Here is an 18719-nt window from a genome sequence, read left to right as displayed (position 1 = left end):
CAATCAAATAAAACAATGTGTCTAAGTAAGTTTTGCAAACTAGAAAGCATTAAAATGCATCATTTTTTATTTATCCTGCTTAACAAACATTAAGTATACAGACCAGTAGATGAAACATGCACAGAGCCAAGATGGAGAAAGAGTCACTTCAAACAACTAAGACACTATATAAAATATATGAAAAAGTTGTTCTAAAGATATTGGATGCTGTGCAATAAAGGATAAGGAAAACTAGAGAAGTAAGAACTGCAATTGCTAAGAGTTTCCTGGCAATGATGTAGAGACAGGGGGCACCAGGGGGAGTCCAGAAATCTCTCTGCATTAACAAAATAGATCCTAGAGTCCATGAAGGTCAAGGTGGCTAGAATTCACAGGGCTGAGTGCAGGAGTGAAAAAGAACTGCTCAGTGAGAACTCTGAAGAACAGCAGAGGGTCCCCTATGAGAATTCAGCTGAGTACTAATGATTACTTTCATTTGAGGAAACTAAAATCTAAGTTCACTGAATAGAGAGAAGATTTTTTTCTCAATGGTTGCAAAAATTAGTCCTGGACTACATGTGTTTCAGGAATATTTGTCAAACCATAAAAGAAAGAGCAAAAAATGGCCAAATATTTTCCAAATAGGTTAATCAAATTTCAAAACATTCAAGGATTTTTAGAGAAATATTTTACATGTTTTTATTTTTATTTTAAAAATATTTAGTTGATAAAGATAGCATGTTTTCAATGGACACCACAGAATGATTTTATGTAGGTATACATTGTATAACTTTTACCACAATCAAAATATATAACAGATCCATCAACATTCAGCTATTCATGAGGTCCCTAGAAATTGTTCATTTTATAACTGAAAAGTTTGGACTTTGACTATCATATCCCCATTTTCCTCACCCTTAAGACTTTGGCAATCACCATTCTATTCTCTGTTTTTATAAGTGTGTGTGTGTGTGTGTGTGTGTGTGTGTGTGTGTGTGTGTGTGTTTTAAGATTACACATGAGTGACCAATACAGAATTGGTTTCTGATGAGCTTATTTTGCTTACCATAATGTCTAACAGAATTTCCTTTGTTTCATGCCAGAATAACACTCTAGTGCATGTGTATTTAGGTATTCTCACTGCATTCTCATTTGTATGTTTGTGTCTATATATGTATATATACATAAAATTATATTTACATATTATATATTTTATATGTATTATATGACATTTTATATGTTTATTTTATAAATTATATATTTTTCTCACACTTTTTTTATCTTTTTAACTTTCAATGTACATTTGCACTGACTCATAACTTGACTATTGTGAACAAGGCTGTAATGAATATGAGAGTACAAAGCAGATATATATTGGAGAAAATAATTTCCAGCTCAGAGATTATATCACTGGTCTTACAAATAAAAATGAATAAATGCAGTTCTCAAGCAAGTAAGTCTCACATCTCACCCTTGGAATCTAAACAAAGACTGTCACTCATGTAAAGCAAGGTGTTCATCAACTTTCTGTCACTATAACAAATGCCTGGAATAATCAATTTATAAATAGAAAAGGTTGATTTTGGCTTATGTTTTGGATCCATTACTTTTAGGCCTCTGGTGTGGTGTGGTGGTAGATAGCAGTGGCAGGGAGAATGTTATACAGCAAAACTGCTCACTTCATGGCCAGAGATAAAAAATTAATCAAGGAATGGAGTAGAGTCCCACAGTACACTTAAAGGGCAAACTCCCAAAGACCAAAAGACCTCTCATTAAGCTCTACCTCTTAAAAGTTTCTCCACCTCCCAATAGTGCCTTCCTGGGGATCAATTCTTTACTACATGGGCCTTTGGGGGTCATTAAAGATCCAAACTTTTATCAGCAGAAAATAATAATTAAGGAAGAGAATGTCAGTCACATGAAACAGACTGAGAAGTAACACACTTAATAAAATTAGCAGACAAGGACATAAAAATTATTACAAGTATATAGCATAAACACAGTAATCTAGGGGAAAAAAGAAATATGTTTAGCAGAAATATAGAAGAGATGTTAAAGAGACAAAAATCTGACTTCTTCAGATGAAAATTATAATAAAAGTAAGAAATTGGATTTGATAAATAACAGCTAATGAAGAAAAATATGTTAATGATTTTGAAGACAGAGCAATTGAAACTAACAAAACTTAAAAATGTTTTTAAAAAATAAAGAATTGGTAATTTGTGGCTTGTGATCTAACATGCATGATACTTGGAGTCTCTAAAAGGTGGGGCAGAAAAATGCATTTGAAATAATCTATCAAATATTTTGCCAAATTGGAGAGCTGCTAAAAATTCACAGATCAAAAATGATCAATAAACTCTAATTATAAGACGAATGAAGAAAATTATACCTATATACTTCATAACAAGATAACTTAAATCCAATGATAAAAATATTTTAGAAGCAAAATGTTAGGGAAAAGCACAGTCCATGTAGAAAAATAAGATGAGAGGGTGAGCAAATGCAGTGTTGAAAACAATCCAAACACAAAGGCCTGGGAGTAACAGCTTCAAGGAAATAAAGAAAAATATTGTACATCTAGAATTCTCTACAGACCAAAACTAATTTTTAAAAAATGAAGGAGAAGAAAACACCTTATTTTAGACCTAAAAAGCTAAAAGAATATCACAAGCAGACAAGAAATGTAAGGGGAGTACTTCTGGCAGAAAGGAGAACTATACCAATTGAGAATCTAGGTCTTCATGAATAAAGATCACTCAAAATCATCCCCATCCCTCTCTCTCTTTCTCTCCCCTCTATCCTATGTGTGTGTGTGTGTGTGTGTGTGTGTGTGTGTGTGTGTGTACGTTTGTGTGCTACTGGGGATTAAACCCAGGATATCTTTGCCACTGAACAACATTTCCAACTATTTTTTTTTTTTGATATGGGGTCTCATTAAGTTGCTGAACCTACTGAGTCACTGGGATTCAGGAATGTGCAATTGAACCTAGCTAAATATAATATTTTTAATTAAAATTTATTTCCAAGATAATTAGCAAAAAAAATAGCAAAACATTTCAATAAGAAATAGTTATAGAAATAAGCATGGTATTGTAAGTTTATAATACTACATGTGATGTGGTATATTATCAACTAAAAGAAGACTGATAACTTAAAGTTAACTGAGAACTAAAAACTCAAAGAAACAAATTATATCACAGTATAGATAATAAGACAAATAAAAAGAAGATGGGTAATAAAAGTATATTAAGTTAATAAAAATGGCTGAAAATATCAAAAAATGAAAAAAGGAAACAAATGGGACAAATAAAAAATAAATAAGAGTGTTTGTTTTAAACCTAACTATATTAACAAGTGCATTAAATGTAAGTGTGTAATTATCCTGAACACTACAATTATTGTAAGAATGGATCAAAAGTAAAACAAAACCATCTGATGTATGCAAGAATCCCACATTAAATAAAAAGACAAATAAATGTTTAGGAACAATTGAAAAGAGAAGAGTTTTTGTGATTACACTGATCTAAAGAGAGCTCAGATGGCTATATTAATACTAAAGTAAAATTTAGAACTAAAAGAGATAAGCAGTATCAAGTCCTTGTTTCTTAAAACAAAATTAATCGGTTGAATATTCCATCATGGATCTGTGAGGACATCACCCTCAATTTTCTGCCCAAAAGCAATGATAAAACATAATAAAATTGCCAACTTCAACCATTTAAGGTTACTGGAAAAAAAAAAAAAAATATATATATATATATATATATATATATATATATATATATATATATATATATATACTTGAGAATCAATAATTAATTAAAAAATCTAGCCAAGTTCAAGAAAGTACAATGTATTTGGTGGCTTCTTGCCTTCTTTTCACATCTTCTCCAGGTCTCAATTAGCACAGTAGCATCAAAAAGAAAACAATTCATTACATACAGGGAAGCAATTATTCTATGAAAATCTGACTCTCTTGATTCTTGCCAGAAGTAATGAAGAGAAGAATGTATCCAGTGATAAAAGAAAAACAAGATGCTGGGCAAAAGCTAATTTCCAGTAAAAGAATTCTTCAAAAATGAAGTAAAGACTTTTATGTGTAAACAAAGACTGATGGAACATTTTCCCTGCATAATTGTCTCAAAATCCTTAAGCAAGTCCTTTGAGCTGAAATAAAATGACATCATATTGTAAGCTGAATCCAAATAACAAAATACAAAAGTGAGAACATTAAAAAAAAGTAAAGTTTCTGGATTGAAAAAATAAAAGGAATGTATATTACATTTTATAAAACAAATTGCAAAACTGTGTAATTGGTTTGATAGCATATATAATTAATATGTATGACAGTAAGAGAACAAAGTAGGTGGGCAGAAATGACTGTATTTTTCATTTTAATATTTTACCAGAGTCTATGTTTGAGTCTATATTTTATCAGAATTTTGTGTAAATCTAACGTAGATCTTGTTTGTGTGTGTGTGTGTGTGTGTGTGTGTGTGTGTGTGTGGTGATGGGGATTGTACCCAGGGTCTTGTGCATGCAAGGCAAGCACTCTACCAACTGAACTATATCCCCAGCCCTAAAATAGATTATTATAAGTGAAGATGCATATCATAATGCCTACAGCAAACTACTAATAAGTTTAAAAATGTAAATCAAAAGGATACACAAAATATCTCTTTATCATAAAAGGAGTTAGTAAAGGATGAAATAAAAAAAGAACAAGATGTAAAAACAAAAGTCAAAACACAGACAAATATCCAACAATGAGAACTATTATACTAACCATGTAGTTATAATAAAAAAAGCTGAAATTGGCTTAAGAAATAAATTTATAACTAAATAGAGCACCCTGAAATTCAAAGATAAGAAAAATGGCAGTATAAATGACAAAGTAGACATTAAGGCAAAAATATTATTGGAGGAAAAAGTGGCTAATTTATAATTACAGATCAATTCATGTACATTTACCTAATAATAGAGTCCTTAAACACAGAAAGCAAAACTTCACTGAACTAAAAGGAAAAATACTATTATCATACAATAATAGTAGATGGAACATCAATAGATATGGACTTTGTAACACTCTCTCCCATTAGAAATAAGTATGAGTAAATTGCTAAATCTTTCTGGGCACTCATTTCATTATCTGTAAATATTACTACATACTTTGCACAGTTGTGGTAAAGAATAGATTAAATAATATGTGTAAATAGACCACTACATAGTTCCTGGTGTTTTGTAGTAACTTGAAACATAGTTCCAAAAATAATCAAATATTTATTAAGAACCAGGAACTTATCTATCATACATTTAACTTATCAAAAGCTTATCAAGTACTGACTTCATAATAAACAAAAATAGTTTGCCTTGTACTTTTATAGGTATCTTCTGGTGTCCTAAAATTCTAAATTTGAAATAGTTCAATTAACCAATATTTCCATCATGATTAATTCTTTATGTGCTGTATTCTAGAAATCTTTGGTTACTCTCAGAAAGATAGTCACCTGCTTTTTCTTCTGAAGTTTGTTTTGTTTTACTTTGTGCATTAATGTCTGTGGTTTATCTAGGTATGAGTTTTATATTGTTTGGGGTAGATGTTAAGTTTCATCTTCCCATGCATCTTTTCCCTTATAGAGGAATCTTAATGAAATAGATATTCATTTTCTCTACTGCTTGACAGTGTCACCATTGTTATAAGGCAGGAGATCATATATTTGAGTCTACTTTGTGCATTCTATTCTCTTCTGTTCATTTCATTTGATAGTTTTCTCCAATACCATGCAGTCATACTCAGTATGGTTTTATATTAAGTATTAAAATCTTATTATTTTCTTGACCATCATTTTCAGTTTTAGCCTGTCCATTTTCACCAAAGCCTTCTGGGCTTTAGTTGGAATTATAGTATATATATATATATATATATATATATATATATATATATATATATATATAATCTTTGGAAGAGTTAATATCTCAAACATTGAGTTTTATAACCATGAGTTTAGTTATTCCAAATGCAAAAAACTAATAAATAGATACCTACCCTCAGAGACCAAAGTATAAAAGATTCAACATCAAGACAAGGAATAAATATCATACACTACAGAATGAGAGACTAAGTGATGATAAGAAGGTGTGGAAGGTTTTCTGTGACACATCTTTTGGTAAAGAATTGAGGAAATATTCACTTGATAATTTCTGTTTTTCTCCACAAAGTAGAAGGCAATAGATCCATGGAGAGAAAAAGGTAAAGCTTGTAGACTGCTATGAAGTTTGAGGAAAGAGAAAGAGAGAATGGACCATCAGTTCCAACAGTTCAGATAAAGAGAAAGCCTGTGGATGTGTTAACTGAATTATATCATCAGAACCATAAAGGGAAAGAGAGCAAAGAAGTTGATCTGGGTTGATCTATGTTTTAGGATCTGCTGAGATGTTTTAAAGGAACTTCAATGAAGAGAAAGATTTGAAGGCTTTTGTAAAGGAGTAGTAGAATTCTGGGTTAAAAAAGGAAAGAAATTTCAAAAGGGTTGAAAGGATCAGGGGAAACAAAATAATCAAGTGGATAGTGGCTTGTTGCCAGATAGTGGGACAAGGAAGACTTGTGAAAGTTCCTAAGGTATCTTTAGATCCCTTCCTCTTGGATACAGTGTAGGATTCACTTTAGCCATTCATTTGGACTCCTTATTTATAGAGCAATACACTGGACTCCGGGCTCTCTTAGGAGTGGTGGAATACTCCTGGGTAGTATGTTGAATGGAGAAAGAACAAGGGAATGTGGCCAACTGTAAAAACTAGAATCTCTACTTTGTATAATCAGAGCTTTTATAGAATGCCTTGGAGAACAGCTCTAATACATACAGAGAATCACAAGTGGAACTTAGATTTTCTTTTGTGTCCAGTTTTCTATCACTACCATGGTTCACCCATACATCCATGTATTCACTATTAAGTATCTAATGTCTTGAATCAATCAGTTTCAGACTCATTGCTTGGAAAATATTTACAACACTTAGAAGGTTGCCAACATTTAAAGTTTAACAGCATCTCCATTAGTTTTATAACACTCTCCGAAGTATAGCACTTTGAGGATCAATAAAATTTCTCAAAAAAAAAAAAAAGAATCAGGCTGGGAGTGTAGCTCAGTGATACAGCACCTGCATAGAATGCACGAGGCCCTAAGTTTGATTCTCAACACTTTAAATGAAATGAAGTACAAAGAGCAATGAAACATATAACATCATTTATACTCTTTTAAATATAAAAACGTCTTGAAGGAAATGATGAAGAAATTTTATGAGAATGCTGTAATGCTTTGGCCATTTCCCAGGCAGGTGGCCCAACAGGAATGCCCCAGGGATGAAGGTGTCTTGTAAAAATTCAATGAGATGATTCTTGTAAAAACACTAAGAATAGTGCATTGCGAAAATTTGGTTCTCAATATATTTTAGTTTATTAGGTATTTGAACCTTCATTTATGATGAAAGTCATGAAAAATTGATGAGAAAGAGTATTCAATTTCTATGAAGTCTTCTCACTTTAAAAAAGTGACCTCACAGAAATTTATTTCCAAATCTCTTACCATTCCTGTCTAGCACAGAACTGTTCAATTAATGACTGAACAAGTCAGTCTTGAGGAGTTTTGTGATTCCTTCCTTTAAACAACAGAAATGCAGGAATTCTCATCCACTTACTTATCCTTCCCCAGCATTCTCAGCACCTTCTTAATTCAATGTTCACACTGTATTATTCCATAGGGAGTTTCTTGTCTAAAGCTTTTTTTGTCTGTCTGATCTCCTACACTGGTATTAAAAATAAAGAGTTGTTCAGGTATCAGGTGTCCTTAATGCCTGGCAGCATGTACTTTTGTACCATATCTCCACAGCCCTTCAGCACCACATTCCAACAATCGAAAACATGACTAAAGGCTGATAATCGAAAGGTGACTCAAATAATATGTCCCCTCTTTCCTTTCTACTTTTGGGTTTTCCCCATCAGACTATGAACTCTTCAATGCATGTCTTATCTGTTTGGCAAATTCCAACATTCAATACTTGTGAAAAAGAAATAGCTGAACATTCTTCACAAATTATTTCTTAACAATGCTATGCAAATAAAAGTCACACATTTAAATTAACTAGGCTGTTTGGATTTGTAATAATCTTACCTTTGAATTCAGCCAGTGGTCACAGTTGGATGTTTGTGATGTGACAGAAGTAACAGAAAGCTTCCGGAGTAAGTGACAAAAGAAGTTTAATATTGATTCATGAATTGCCTTAACTCTTTTTACTTTAAAAGAACTTCAAAGTGTCAAAATAGTAACAAAAGCTCACATACATACTTTGTCTAATACATTGTCACTAGTCACTAAGATTTGACCCCATATGGTTTAATCATCTTTCGTGTGTGTGTGTGTGTGTGTGTGTGTTGTGTGTGTGTTCGTGTCAATGCATATGCACACTTGCATGCTCATGCCATCTTCTAAGATAACACAGAATCTTCTCAGTCTGGTTCCTATTGCTGAGCTCCTCTACCCTGCAGTTTCCATTACCTATTACTCTGCCTTCATGCACAGCATCTGCATCTCAAGCTTATTTTCTCCCCATTACCTTCCTGTTAACTTTGCTTAATTCAGAATTTTCTAAACTTACTTGTCATAGCACTTGCTTATCCTCAGAACATCTCTTAATGTTTCTGATAATACTACAGTTTTGTGAAACTTAATTTGGCAAATGTTTTTAAAGATTGGGAAAACTGAATAGTGAACTTGGACTTATGTATTTTTTTAATTATAGGAAAAATGTGTTTTTCGTTTTTAACCTAAAGATTTTTTTCTTTTAATTTAAGGAAGTCTGGATAGCTTGTCTGAATCCAGGTTGCAAATTTGTGTTGAACCAAAGTCCCAAAAGCTAATGCTAGGCAGCACATTGGTTTTACAGTGTGTTGCTATTGGAAGCCCTATTCCTAACTACCAGTGGTTCAAAAATGAATCACCATTACCACATGAGACAAAAAAGCTATACATGGTAGGTAGTTGATTTGGGGGGTTGGGGAAATAAATGGTAGAATTAAAATGAAAATTGAACACTAAAACTCATATTCTTCAAGGTGCTTGAATGTTTTCAACATTTTTATTTCAAGTCCCTTCTGATTTAAAATTAATTGGTTCTGCTGACTTTATTTCATTTCATAATGAGGGCTGTATCTATGTTAACCAAAAAATTATATAATCATTACCAACAATGTTTATAATGCTCAAATACAACATCTTGATTTTGACATTATTTCAACATATTCTAAGGAGACTTGATAAAGTAAGTATATTTTAGAACTGAGTAAGAAAGTAAATTGTGGTTGACAGTTTTGCAACATAGAAATTCATATTTTACAAGGCTATTTTGAAATCATTTTAAGAGATACATTTTTATAAATGTACAAATTTATATAATTTACTCTTTACTATTATATTTTAGAACTGGAAGAGATCTTAGGGGTAATATATTATTTCATTGCCCTTATTTTATAGATAAATAAAAGGATATCATGAAAGTTAAGTTTAATTAATTGATAAACATTAAATAAATAGTTATAACCTACTGTACTATATAATCCAGGGCAAGATTCTCCCTGTAATAATAAAACAGAAGGGATGATAAGAATAAATTTTCCTTACCAAATATTAAAACTTTACATACAGTACTAAAATGTGTTTAACTTAAATAAGATAACTTTCTCAAATAAAGCTTTATTTTGCTAATGAATAATTTTTTAGCTAATTGATATCTTAAGCCAAATTAAGACTTACATAGGACATTTATGTATATAATAATATTGCAGTTAGAAAGCTATGTAAAATTATGTACCTTGGTTATAATGACATATAATAACTTGAGGTTCAGTTTTACTCTAATGAACTTTTAATACTTGCACATTCTAACATTACATTGTAAAATCAAGGATTTTCTCCTAATGTTAGTATAAGAAGGTAAAATACAAAGTGTTGACAAATGTGGTTATAAATTTAGTATCTGATATTTAATCCTGCACTTGGGGAAAACCAATATGTAAGTAAATTATTATTTTAATAATTATTCCTAAATTGCTAACCTCTCCGGGAGGTAAATAGCTACATGTAAATAGAAAGAATAGCCAATTAAAAATGGTATTGGTGTGAGTTCCATAAATATATTCTAATGGAAATGAATGTAACAGTACATTAAAATATTTATTTTCTGTTTTGAAAAGATAAAAAAAAATAAAAATAAATTAAATTAATTGGTTCTTAAATTAGAATTTAATCCTGGTGTCTGTATAAAATTCCAAATAGTATTATGCCAAACTCACCACTTTTGAAATCATATTATTTCCTTGCTACTATTTAGCCTAGTAAATGGAAATAATCTAAGAACATTTAAAGCCTTCTGAAATGTTTTAGAAATTTTTTTTAGTACAAGATGACTTTTCTCCAAGCCAATTTAAATTAAAACTTTAAGGTGAAATGTGTATGTGTTCTAATATTGATACAGGTGCCCTATGTGGATTTAGAACATCAAGGAACCTACCGGTGTCATGTTTATAATGATCGAGACAGTCAGGATAGCAAGAAGGTAGATGTCATCATAGGTAAGCTATATTACTCATATAATATAAACTATATAAACTGAAACATTTATGCAAAAGAAATTCTACTTTTAACCCCGTACTATTTAACAGTGTGTTTGATGTCAGGAGTTATATTGTTTATATAGAATTTGAGAAAATGCACACTAAATTCATATCTAGAGTCACATACAAAAAAGCAAAATGATTTTAATTTTCTTGAAATGTTTTAGTTTATTTTAAACATTCATGGCAAGAAAACATATTCTTTAAAGCTTTACATACAAAAAAACATGATTTGATAGAAAAAGATTTTTTTAAATACTTACTTTTTAGTTCTAGGTGTAAGGTCTTTATTTTACTTTATGTGTTACTAAGGTTTAAACCCAATGCCTCATGCATGCTAGGCAAGCGCTCTACCTCTTTGCCACAACCCCAGCCCAGAAAAAGATTTTTAATAAAACATTTTAAAAAGTAAACATCACAGACTCATAAAGGAAAACATAATTATTACTCAACAGTCCCCACTATGAACAGCATAATTGGGGAGTTTATGCTATTGAAGCTTACTATGTGTGTGATCCTGTTGTTAGTAGTAGATAATGGTGATGCATGGGTTGGTGTGCCCACATGTTTTTGTGCTATTTATCTCTTTGCTTTATGGCTGCCCTTCATAAGATCATGAATTATAATATATTCAAATTTGTTTTCTCTGAAACAAGGAAGAACAGATGAGGCAGTGGAGTGCACTGAAGGTAGTGTAATTCTTTGGTTCAAGACCAAGGCTCTTGCGTGCTGGTTGCTCTGGGCACTGGTGAAGAGCTCTAGCTTACTGAGTGCAGTGATGGAAAAAATACTAGCTCTAAGAAATTATTTTGATTGAAGAATAATGTATGTTAGTCATTGAAGTTTTATGAATTGCCACAGATCCTATTGAACCAAAATTCTGAAATTATTAGTCTTAGGTTGATTTTCTATTGTATATAACAAAGCTCCTGCATAACTTGTTTTAAATAATAAACATTTGTGATTAATCCTTAATGTTGATTTTTATCATACAAAAATTTAGATAATATGTAGCTATATTGTCATGAATATTTGTTTAGATTACTTTATCTGTTAGCCTTTATAAGATGCCCCCCAAATGCAAATGTAGTTACTATAAAAGTTTCAGAACAGGAGATTTGTTGTTTATTACATGTTTTAATCAAATAGTAAATATTCTGAAAATAATACAGGAATTTTTTAAGCTACAAATCTATAGATTATAGTCACCTCTACCATAATATGTAAAAAATGGAAAATCTATTTCAACACAAACTTCTAATATATTTTAATTAGCCAAACATTGTACTTAAATTGTAATGAGTAAAGAGTAAATATTAAAACTTAGATACCTTCCCTTAGTGCGCTGTCACATTGATTTGTAAAATTATGTCTGTGGATAGCAAAGTATTTTTTCACTTGCTGCCTCTTCAGACTACTACATAATCTTGGGTTCTACTTGGAGAAAGTAAGAAAATAATATTAAATCATGTTTTCTGGTTTTCTTGTCTTTCATATCTCCTGTCTTTCATATCATATCACTTTAAAATACTGTAACTATTGTTTTTATCCTGGTACATGATAATAAATAAGAATTTTCTCACATAAGGGAGTTCTAATCCATGATCTGTTAACCCTAGGTGAGAGAGCCATGTGAAGATTTACTCATCAAACATCTCTCTAACTCCTTTTTGCCTAATTGCATATTTTCTTTTAAACATCCTAATATTAGATACCTGAACACTGTGAAAATAAATAAAAAGAGAGCACTGTCATTTGGCTTCATGATGATGCATGTGATTATCACCCTGCCATGCTGCTTCTATACCTGCACAATTTCTCAAGTAATTTTTTTCAGTGGCAAAAAAATATAAAAATTTGTTTTTTTCAGACAGCTCTATTCAGAACATGTAGAGATGAAAGTCTAGTGGTGAAGTTGCTCCAAAATTTTTAGAATGAAAAGTTAGATCCAATTTTTTCTAAAGAGCCTATAAAGATGAGATATTTTATAGTTGGTGAATTGATACATATTGTGAACAGTATCCCATGTTATATCTTTTTTTAACCTACAAAATATAATGTCCTCTATTTCATTTTGTGTATTTTGTTAAAATGTTTGATTAGGACAAGGGGCAGAGGTTGAATAGGTGAAGTCTAGGGGTTTGAGTGGCATGGAATCTGTCCTGTGTTAAAACTGCGGGAGTAATGCACATGTACAGATTTTAAACAATCACTTAGGAGGCCAGAGGAAGGGTCCCCCACAATGGAATGCAGAATATGTCCAAAGCACCTAACTGTATGACAAATGTGTGAAACAGCCTTGCTAAGAATGTGCTGACATAACTACTGGAAATGAGTAGACTGAAAGCAGAAGAAATTTTCCACACCCCATGCACTGCTTCATACCACTCTTAGATTGATTTATGCCACATATAATAATAAAATTTCTGCATAACACTTTATGAATATTATAACATTTGCAATGTATTGTTAATGTTAGTTTTTACCTTCATAAAATTTTTTGAAGAATTTTAGAAATAGTGGCTATATTAACATGGACATTTGCTTGGAATATTTTAACTGTTCTTGAGCCGTGGTAAGATGACCCAGAGTGGGTACAGGCTAATTCTAAAACCACTCTACTTCCCTGAAGCATAGTCACTTTTTGAGAAACCATGAGTAACCAGAAGGAAAACATCAGGTAAAGCCCAGTAAAGGGACATTCTACAAAATACCTGACCAATTTATCCTCAAGACTGTCCATTTATTGGAAATAAGGAATATCTGAGCAATTGTTTCCTAAATGGAGTCCTAGAACAAAAAAGAATATAAAATGTCTCATTAGTCATGACAGATACACCATACTAACCTACGATGATTAAAAAGTGGGGGGGACTAAGTCAGTGAGTACAGTAGTTTTGCAAATTTTCTTTCAGTAGTTTTGTAAATTTTATAATGTTCTAAAATTAAAGTTTGTTAGTTTTAAGAAGTTTACAGTTGCCACAAATAGACATCTTGTGAGTTCCCCCCCCCATAATTGGCCAGAATATCTAAAACTTTGAACAAATTGTGAATGAATTTATTTAAATTTTCAGTATTTAATGAAAACAACAGTAGCTTAATAGTCCTAAATGATGTCCACAACAGCATTCTTTCCTATGCAGTATTTGCATGGCTTCTTCATTTAATTTGAAAAGTTCTAAACTAATAAAACATTATGACATAATTTAAGAACTCAAAAACTACTTCTCTAGTTTGTTTTGTGAAATTGGCAGATTATTTAAAGTAATATATTTTCCCTTATTCTGTTTCAGATGAACTAAATGATTTTGGGCATCCTGGTGAGTAGTACAAACATAAAATGTTTTAGTTTAAATTTTTTTTAAATATTTTTTAATTGTACACAATTCCTTTATTTTGTTTATTTATTTTTATGTTGTGCTGAGGATCAAACCCAGGGCCTTGCACATGCTAGGCAAGCGCTCTACCACTGACCCACAACCCCAGCCCCTAGTTTTAAATTTTTAAGTGATTGACTACAGTAAAAACACCATAGATAATTATTGGTAAAGTAATAATAGTAATTTTTTTGTTGAAAGAATATAATTTAGAGTTGAAATTACTTACATGAAGTTGAATTTCATGCAAGTGAAACAAAAATAATGGTAGAAAACTAAGTATTTGAGGCAGCATAAAATACTATTGTATTTTTTATAATTGTGCATTATTCCTTATATCATAAACAAAGTTAATGGGTAATATGATGATCTTTAATTTGGTAAAAGGGAAGTAGGTTTGAAAGAGTGATAGTGGCTGGAGTGCAACTCAGTGCAACTCATGGTTAGCATGCTTGATTCGCAGCACTGCAAAAAAAGTGACAGGCTACATTTCTGAACAGGTCATACTTTAGCCCATGTTCTCCATTCTGGAGACACAGAATGCATCTGAAGTAGCTACGTAGGTCACCTTTACCTGAGGTGAGATGTGTGTGAATGGGGAAAGCTGGAACTATGCAAGTAGGCTTCTCAGTGACCATTAAGAGACTGAGAGATGGCAGGAATATGCAGGCTGTATTAAGAATCTAGGCTGATTTTAATCAGAACAGATTTCTGAACAAGATAAAGGAAGACTTTAACTAGGATAAAAGTTCTATCAAAATGTAAAGCAGAGGACGTCAGTATAGCTTATGAGGCATTCTAAAAGGTGCAGATAGATGTGTGAGACTGTGAATAGATTTGAAAGTAAAAGCATGCAGCAATACATTAAGAAGGGAATTATATAATCTAATGTCTACAGAAAGTCATTATTTCTCATTATTTTAACACACATAACTAGTTTGTGTGTTTTTTGTTTGGAGTTTTTGTTTGTTTGGTTTTGGGTTTTGGCAATATGAGGAATCAAACCCAGGGCCTTGTGCATGCCATGCAAGCACTCTACCACTGAGCTATACCCAAGCTCCTATTTGCTATTTGCTATTAATTAATATTCATTTAATTAATAGTTTAAATTAAGTTTTCTATTTCATTAATAAAGATATATCATTCTAAATGCTGTTTGAGCTGTGCTAATTGCCTATTGGCAACCTAGATAAAGCAAAAAAAAAAAAAAAAAAAAAACCACCATTACCAAAATATATCAGTTTCCTTGCTGTGATATCCTTGAATTCATGTGAACCCTGAGACTTGCTTCAAACATTCAGAACTGAATACAGTTGAGAACCATCAGATGTTGTTTCACTTGGTCTACATTGAATCCTTCTTCCTAAATTTATTATTTCTTGCCCTTTCATGAACATTGTGAAGTTATTTCATAAAACCTTCTGCTTACATCCATTACTACACTTCTAAAATTTTCCTGCCCCTGTTCTTCCTTAACTCCCCAAGATTCATAGAGACAAAAAATTTGAGTTTAAAAAGAGGGACACATGGCTGGCCCGTAGCACATGCCTGTAATCCCTATGGCTCAGGAAGCTGAGGCAGAAGGATTGCAAGTTCAAAGCCAGCCTCAACAACTTAGTGAGACCCTAAGCAACTCAGCAAGACGCTATTTCTAAATAAAATATCATAAGTATTGGGAATGAGGCTTAGTGGTTAAGCACTCCTGGTTTCAATCCCTGGTACAAAAAAAAAAAAAAAGTGACGTGGGCAAAGTTTGTGTTTGTAATAGGCTCCTGTAGCATTTATATTACTAAATGTGTGAATAGTTACCCTCCCTACAGAAGTGGGCATACAATGGATTGAACTGCATCTTTCCCTCCCTCTCTTCGTGGTGGCTTTCAAGGATGAGAGGGATTTCATTCTATGTAGAATAACAGTAAGAGTGTAGGATCAAGAATGAGACTCCTTCAGTCAAAATCTAGATTTGCTACTACCAGCTTGACAGCTTTGGGCAAGTGACTGAGTTGAACCTCTTTATCTGTATGATGGAGTTGATGATAACACATACTTCATGGGATAAAGTGAGGTCTAATTAAATCTGTTGTGTAGAGAGCAGTTATAACAGTGCCAACCAAAGCATCAGTGTTACTGCTGGTACTTATTCTTAACACCACTCACATTTTCAGATTGTTATTGCTAGTAAAGTATTAAGGATTATTACCCCAGTTCTGTCATTCAGTTATCAAAGGAACTCCCCTACCTTGTTTCCAATTCCATTCATCCTTATATAGTTTTATTAAAAATATGAAAGTCTTAAAGGGAAGATCAGTAGTGTAGAAGATTTTAGAGGCAGAATGGAGGGAAGGGAAATGGAAGGGTAATACAGAATGAATTCTTTAAAAATCGTGTGTGTGTATGTGTGTGTGTGTGTGTGTGTGTGTGTGTGTGTGTGTCTGTGTGTGTGTGTGAATTTCACCTTTATGTATAAGTAAAATAATCAAATATAAATAGATGAATGAAAGGAATAGAGGAAGGACAACAGGGGAGGGATGGGAGGATGGAAAGGAAAAGTGGGGGATCGTGATCTGAAATTGAATTCCATGCATATATGAATTTGTTGGGATGAACCCAGCTATAACGCACAACTCTAAAGCACTAATTTAAAAGTCTGAAAATTTTAAAACAGTAAATTAGTTATTAGAAACTAGATGTACTTTTTTTCCTTTTAAAGTCTTTCTTTGTTTTTGTCATTTTGTTTCGCTTGCAGTTGAACCCAGGGTTAAATTCTTTATATTTTAATTGACATATAATATTTGTACTTATTTATGGAGCACAATGTAATCTGATACATGTATACAGTGTGTAATGATCATATCACGCTATAATTAGCATCTTCATCTCAAATGTTATCAGTCCTGTGTGTAAGGAACCCTCAAATGCTTCTCTAATTATTTTGAAATGTGTATGTGTTGTAGACTGCAGTTGCAGGTTTTTTTTTTTTAATTTGTTATATATGACAGCAGAATGCATTACAATTTATATTACACATATAGAGCACAGTTTTTTATATCTCTGGTTGTACACAAAGTAGAGTAACATCATTCGTCTTCAAACATGTACTTAGGGTAATGATGTCCATCTCATTCCACCTTTTCTACCCAAATACCCCCTCCCTCCCCCCTTGCCCTATCCAGAGTTCATCCAATTCTCCCACACCCCCACCCAACCACAATATGAATCATCATCCTTAAATCAGAGAAAACATTGGGCATTTGGGTTTTTTGGGGATTGGCTAACTTTACTTAGCATTATATTCTCCAACTCCATCCATTTACCTGCAAATGCCATGATTTAATTCTCTTTTAATGCTGAATAATATTCCATTGTGTATATGTACCACATTTTCTTTATCCATTCATCTACTGAAAGGCATCTAGGTTGGTTCTACAGTTTAGCTATTGTGAATTGTGCTGCTATAAATATTGATGTGGCTGTGTCCCTGTAGTATTCTGTTTTTAAGTCCTTTGGTTATAGTATGACAGAACTCCTTCACCTCCTCTGTATTTTGGTGCCCATTGTCTATCTCCCCTCCCCTTTCCAGCCTTCAGTAAATTCTGTTCTACCATATTCTTCATTTTAATGACTTTTCTGATGTTTTCATTCATTACTTTTCTCACATCTTTAGCTCTGAAAATATTTGTATCATAAATAATAACATCTGTTTTGCTTTCTTTATCTTTATATAGATAATAAAGAGCAAACAACTGACCAGCCTTTGGGTGAGTAGAGTTTAAAGTGCATAATCAAATATAATTAACATAATTTAATTTTATTTTATGATGATCATGAAGGGATTTAAGTTATTTTAACTTGGTTTTATAAACATTTGAATGTTGAGACCTTTTTTTTACCTGGTACTGGGATTGAACCCAGGGTGCTCTACCACTGAGCCACTTCCCAGAATTTTTTATTTTTATTTTTACTTTTATTTCGAGACAGGGTCTTGCTAACTTGCCAGAGCTGGCCTTGAATTTGTAATCCTCCTGCCTTAGTCTCCCAACTTGTTGCTAAGATTACAGGTATAATCCATTTAGGACCAAGCATTTATTTTTAATATTTTTAGAAAAAATTAGAAAAGAAAGAGGCTTTAAAAAGATGACAAATTCCATTTCAGGGGTCAGTTTTTGTGATTTCTGTGTTTATCACAAATGTAATCAAAGAGAAACATGTGCCTCTTAAATAGATCATAAAAAGGAAGTGCTTAACATGACTTCTTGGTGGAGTAGAAATTAGAAAAGCCATAGGGATTGCAGTAAATTTTGGCATTTGATTTCCCATCCTCTCCAGTGGGAACAGAAGAGAATGAAGGGCAAGATATAACTGAACAGTTGCATTTAAAGAATGCTTAGAGAAGAAAATATAAGGGAGAAAACTGAGAAAATTGGAGAATATCCAGGAGATTCATACCATGTAAAAGTTAGCAGATTAACATTTAAAAGGGTAAAAACAGTCAATATATTGATTTCAATGGAAGTCAGGTAAGGAAATATCTAAAATTCACCACTGGATTTGGTTACTGAAGAAGCCATTTTTACTTTTAGTGAAATGTCAACAGCGCCCACCTAACATGAGTCAGTTACTGAGCTTTTGCTGGCGGTTCAGATGTAGGTAAAATATGTAGATAAAGAATGATTCAGAAGTGAACATGTGGGCCGG

The 18719-nt window shown here is 32.3% G+C and overlaps 1 long non-coding RNA gene across 1 annotated transcript; it reads left to right on the top strand.

Moving 5' to 3' along the window:
- The first annotated feature begins 10560 nt into the window (after positions 1-10560).
- On the top strand, positions 10561-17782 carry LOC143387413 (uncharacterized). The gene is made up of 4 exons (XR_013089849.2): positions 10561-10605; positions 11304-11336; positions 13941-13967; positions 17750-17782. It is a non-coding gene; the product is annotated as an uncharacterized LOC143387413 (long non-coding RNA).
- Positions 17783-18719: the final 937 nt, after the last annotated feature.

Source organism: Callospermophilus lateralis, unplaced genomic scaffold, assembly GCF_048772815.1.
Source record: "Callospermophilus lateralis isolate mCalLat2 unplaced genomic scaffold, mCalLat2.hap1 Scaffold_959, whole genome shotgun sequence".
Lineage (NCBI taxonomy): Eukaryota > Metazoa > Chordata > Mammalia > Rodentia > Sciuridae > Callospermophilus > Callospermophilus lateralis.
Note: the sequence above shows the minus strand (reverse complement) of the source record. Positions and strands in the feature narration are given on the sequence as shown.